We start from the raw sequence: 7,042 nt of genomic DNA on the forward strand, positions 1-7,042 counted from the left end.
TATATATATATATATATATATATATATATATATATATATATATATCTACACACACACATATATATATATATATATATATATATATATATATATATATACACATGATAAATTTTGCATATTTGGACGTGTTTTTCATATTCAAATAACCATATATATTTTTGATACATTAATGTCTAGATTCTCTTAACTGCCTAGGAATCAATGCCCCAGGCGAAATCACACAAAGACAACAGCTTCTGACCAGCCGGGTGTCGAACACTGGTCCAGGAAACTTGTATGAACAGTGACTTACCACGTGGCCAAATGGTAAGTCACTGTTCATGCAAGTTTTCTGGACCAGGGTTCGACTCCCGGCCGGTCAGAAGCTGTTGTCTTAGTGTGATTTCGCCTGGGGCTCTGACCCCGAGGTCGTTAGAAGAATCCAGACATTAATGTATCAAAAATATACGGCTTATTTGAATATATATATATAAATATATATATATATATACATATATATATATATATATATATATATATATATATATATATATATGTATATATATATATATATAATCCTAATATTCAAGGAATTTAAATCCTTAAATTATATTTTACAGTATTTCACATATATTCCTATATGGGTCTCTCAACCATTGCAATATGTATGTCTAACTTATATTGCAATACAGGAAATTCATGCAATTTTGCAAAATATAAACATTAAAATCATTGCAATACCTGATGCAAAACTTAATCAATGCTTTATGTCTCCAGACCATTTTCATTTCCTAATAGCTTATAAATAACAATTTCTGTGTTATGACCCTCTAGATTTCCTACTTCCAATCCGTTAAATTTTTTATCCTAAAAAATGGAAAATAATTGCACCATGCAATAATCAATAAAATCAAAAAATTCTCGTTAAAAGTCAGTTTTTACCTTTCTCCTCCATTTTCCTTATACTTCTATATTTTTCCCCATTTGTTCAACTCTAGAACTTCCTTCCTTACTACTCAGCACTATTCACAAAATAAAAAGTATTTCTCCAAGTTATTGTTCTTCTCTATCTATATTTTATTTTTATTTTAAGGCCTGGAATCATAAGGGGCACTTGACTGTCTATTCAGTGTACTTCAAACTAAAACTTAGATAAAGATCTCTAAAAAAGAAAAAAAAAAAATTGCTGACGAATAAGATTACGTTGGGTTGCAGTTTTATTTTCATTTCTAATGAGTTCCCAGTCTATCATTATAAACATTTCTGCCACTGAATCGTGGCTGAATCAATGCAACATTTTATTTTTTACCTGTTGGAAATAATGTGTTTTAAGAACTACTCTTCATAATGCTATGTATTTTGTTTTCTTAGCAGCCATAATTTCCTCTCGGGTATAATATGTATGTATGTATGAATGCATACAAGCAATATATATATATATATATATATATATATATATATATATATATATGTGTGTGTGTGTGTGTGTGTGTGTGGATGTGTATGCGTGCGCGTCCATCTTAACGTAAAAACTTAACTCTTGTACATATTACCATGAGTACAAAAACAATAATACACCCTACAATACGCACACACTAAATAATCACGTTTAACAATGGGTAAATGTTGATCTCAGCAATTTTCATCGCCTAAACTGCAAGACATTTCAGAGATAAATAATCTGAGGTCAAACTATAGATTCTTTTCATATATACCGTTTAAGCAGTTCAAATTATGATTGGGCGAATCCAAGAAATTATGTCTATACTGTTTAAGTATGAGATCTCTGAACAAAAGATAAATATACATGCATATATATACATATAGTATATACAGTACATAAATATTTGTGTGTATATATATGCATATATATAATGTATAAGTATATACAAATATATATTATGTGTATTCAGTATGTATATATATATATATATATATATATATATATATATATATATATATATATATATATATATATATAAATATACATTATACATTTCTATGAAAATATTTGTGCATGCATACATATAGAAAAACATATATAATCATGCATATAAGTATTTACTGTATTTATATACATATATAAAAATATATAAATATATATACTGCATATATTATATATATATATATATAGAGAGAGAGAGAGAGAGAGAGAGAGAGAGAGAGAGAGAGAGAGAGAGAGAGAGAGAGAGAGAGAGAGAGAGAGAGAGAGAGAGAGAGAGAGAGAGAGAGAGAGAGAGAGAGTATCCAAATTGAAATTTTCTGAGCCACTGACTTTAACACTCAGCAGATGATTTGCCAGTTAAATAATAGACTACGAACCTTTGTCCACCAATCTTGAAAACTTAGAAGACAGCGTGTATGATGTAAATAAGATGATTAATAACTAAATTTAATACTCTACGCTTCATAAAATAATATTAATAATAATAATAATAATAATAATAATAATATTAATAATAATAACAATAATAATAATAATAATAATAATAATAATAATAACAATTATGAACTGACACACAAGTGGTACTATATACAGTCATACTATATATAAAATATCCTCTCCAACAATGAATAAATAAAAACAATTGTCATCACTACACATTCATGACCTCAATATGCTCAGCATGAGTCCAAGGTATATTATGGGGGGGGGGGGAGGAAGGGAAAGGGAGATAAGTCGACAGATGTGCCATTTGAAATATAATTCCCCCTCAGGTTAATGACTCCCGGGTATCACCTGACACAAGTGCTGAAAATAAAGGGGAATATCTCTTCCTCTGATATACACTATAGCTATCGAATAGATGATCACCGTTCGGGAGAAGATACATGACGTGAATATGTCATCAGGAGAAAGTGAAGATTCTGGTGTGCGCTGTCTCTTGTGACAGTTGTTCGAACCTCGACCCACTGAAACTGAAGTTGTGATTTACATATTGTTGAATTTTCGCAGTGTTTAATTATTGTTTCAGTTCATTCTACTTTTACACACACACATACGCACGCACATATATATTTATGTCTGTGTGTGCGCGTGTACTACTTACTATTAGTGGAACTAAATGTCATTTAACATTACATTTTGAGCTATTAAAATACTCTAATAATTCCTTAATTTCTTTACCTAGTGTATCCATGAAAATAATGCCCTTAGCTTTACAGATATAGTTTAAAATTCATAGCAGCAGTACCTCTAGAGCCTTGTTGCGATGTCAAAGGGCAGAACTCTTTTGGTGCCCAATACCTCAAAAGTGTATGATGGAAACACGCACATACATATATAATATACATAACAAGAGAGAGAGAGAGAGAGAGAGAGAGAGAGAGAGAGAGAGAGAGAGAGAGAGAGAGAGAGAGCTAGTGTGTTTGACTTGAAAACAATTGATATAGGCTTCTCACACACCCTTAATACTAAAAAAGTTTTCACTTTCTCTACCTCTTTCCAACACATAATTCTAGTTCCACTGGAAGATATTAATATAAAATGAGTAACAGCTTGCAAAAGTTTAATCTAAGAATGGGTGATACGCTCGCCTTGAGTTTAGCCTTCACTTGTTTTAATCCCAATATCCGGATTATCCAATGCAGATCGGTATTAAATAGTATCAAATAGTATAAAATTTATCAAAGTGCGCGTACATTAGTGAGAAATTTAATATGCAGAATGGATGCTATAATATAACATGGGTCATAGTGTAATTTAACAAAAAACATTAACGAATTGGAACACAAATTAATAAATAAAATTATAAGGAAAATAATTATGATACACCCATCAGTAAATAAAACGAATAAAATTGAATTAAAATAAGACAAATTAAAAAAAATGCGTATGAGTGAAAAACAATGGAGCAACAAGCGAAAGGAAAATTAGGCTTGCGGCATAAAATCACGTTGAGGTCTCAACTCTCCCCCCGTATAAGGTGTGACTTCAGCCCTGGCATAACGAGACACGGAACACAAAATAAAACAATAAGTTTTTTCATTCACTAAAGGGGACGTGATGTAAATCGAACCATGGCGCTCAATGGAATGTGCGTTAAAGTATATAGAAAGATATTACTGACAGTTTTTTTGACATATACTCACTCACGTAGCTACAATCACACACAGACAAATATATGCGCACACCCAAATATGTATATATATATATATATATATATATATATATATATATATATATATATATATATATATATATATGTATATATATATATATATATATATATATATATATATATATATATATATATGTATATATATATATATATGTATATATATATATAATATATATATATATATATATATATATATATATATATATATATATATGTATATATATATATATATACATATATATATAAATATATATATATATATGTATATATATGTATATATATATATATATATATATATATATACGCGCACACAAACACTAGTGTATGCGACCAGTCGAAATGACTGCTAAATATTTAGTTAGATATACACACACGCAGGCGCAGCCCCTTCTCACCAGGGTATGACTACTCCCTCCCCTTTTTACCCGAGGAATGGGGAGAGCTCAGCGTGACCAAAATATATACATATATAAATATATATATATATATATATATATATATATATATATACATATACATATATATATATATATATATATACATATACATATATATATATATATATATATATACCAGGCACTTGTTCTTTATTATTTAGGTGAAATGTGTGTTTATAAAAATGCAAATTCCAACAATATTTTCCATTATGGAATTTCTTCCACATTGCTGTTACACACAAAAGGAGCATTCACATAACAAACATAAGAGGACATGGATTACTGCGTGGCCTAATGACTACCAGACAACAAAGCTGTTCAAGGCTACCAGCGTGTGCTGGGATAAAGAAAAGGGGAATGCAACTAGCAATATCATCCTTTAACTTGCTGAAATATGGGAAGACTTTTAATCTTCTGAAACTACCTTACCCTGCTCTATATACACTAACACACATCAATATGATGACGAAAACTGGCCAAAACCAAGACATGAATAAGGACATGTCTCTGGCCTTTGTACTACAGTGGACTAGAAGCGGCTGCATTTGTTTATATATATATATATATATATATACATATATATATATATATATACATATATATATATATATATTATATATACTGTATATATATATATATATATGTGTGTGTATATATGTATTTACATATATACATGTGTATAAATACACACACACACATATATATATGTATATATATATATATATATATATATAATTTAAATTTATATATACAAAAAAATTTCTAGTGCAAAGGCAATGCTAATTAGATGAAAACAAATACAAAGTTGTGCATGACGAGAGATCAAAGCCCTGAGTCCTCGTGAATTCCAAATGTGAACGAACGTATCTCAATCACCAACTCAACAAAGCCAAACTCTGGCCACGGTGTTTACACAAGAAAGCCTTTTGTATCTTTGCTCTTAGGCATCACGGCTATAAATTCCCTGGACTGCAAAGACCAACAGGCTCTCACGTAATGTCTATGTTAAGAGAAATGTCACGGAGATGCAATATGAAAATGGGATTATAAATGATATGAAATGTAATCATTTTCTTACTACGATTGTTAGATTAAAAACAAAAATCTTTTTACAATATCAAAAATAGGAGTAAAATTTATTCAACTCAGTTTGGTAACAATTTATTTTTTCATCTTGGTTAAACTATTATTATTATTATCATTACTATTTTCCCTGTTGGAGCCCTTGAGCTTATAGCATCCTGCTTTTTCAACTAGGGTAGTAGCTTAGCAAATAATAACAACAACAACAACAACAACAACAACAACAACAACAACAATAACAACAACAATAATAATAATAATAATAATAACACTGCTAATGTTATCATTACCTTTATTATTTTTATCATGGTTGTTGTTGGGTTGCGTTTTTTTTTTTTTTTTTTTTTTAACGCAATTATCATGACGTGAAATTTCAGTGCCGTGGAGTCCACAATAGCATGTCTACATATGTTTTTCAAATCAATTACAATGCATCATGAAACAGGATATTTAGCAGATATGAACCATATTAAAAATGTCCTGCCTTTTAAAATATTGTCATGTATTTGAAAAAAAAAGAAAAACTTAGGATATGTTTTTCCCTTAAGCATTATTATTATTATTATTATTATTATTATTATTATTATTATTATTATTATTATTATCTTTATTTAAAAGAAACGTTTATCTAACGCAATAAAATACCCTTCTTTTATCAAAACCGCTTTCTGCCTTCGAAGAAACCGTCTCGAATTTAACTTACATCCACAAATCCCCCAAAATACAATTTCGTGCCTCAACGTACACGACCTCGGCCGGGTTTAAATTTTCTCTCTTTTCCCCGTCACAAAAAAATGAAAAAGATAAAAGAAAAGATGAAGAAGGGAACTACGACAACGTAAAACCCACTGTTATGTCATGGGAAGAAGATAAGAACGGAGACGCTGAGGAACGATTACGACCTTCTTACTATCCCCCCCCCCACCCCGTTTCTTAGGCTCCGTCATGAGACGTCATTTCGTGACCCGTTCTCTTTCAAGTTCACAGTCCTCACCATTCCGGAAAACTACACACACGAAGAATCAGAGAGAGAGAGAGAGAGAGAGAGAGAGAGAGAGAGAGAGAGAGAGAGAGAGAGAGAGAGAGAGAGAGAGAGAGAGAGAATGTCTTGCTTTTTATTTGACGTTAAGGACAAACTAGCACTGAATGCAGTTTTCTATATAGTGAAAGCATTACTTAATATATATTATTTCAAACATACTCAATGGGAAAGTGAAAATATTTTGAAAATTCAAAATGCCAATACAGCTAATGGGAATACGGGAATACTGGTTCAGTAATAATAATAATAATAATGATAATAATAATAATAATAATAATAATAATAATAATAATAATAGCTTAGTTACAGTCTTTTCATAAAACGTTGCATAAATGTTATGATACACTAATTATTTCAGCGAACAGCGTTGTGCCAAAACA

The sequence above is a fragment of the Palaemon carinicauda genome, chromosome 12 (assembly GCF_036898095.1).
Source record: "Palaemon carinicauda isolate YSFRI2023 chromosome 12, ASM3689809v2, whole genome shotgun sequence".
Taxonomy (NCBI): Eukaryota; Metazoa; Arthropoda; class Malacostraca; order Decapoda; family Palaemonidae; genus Palaemon; species Palaemon carinicauda.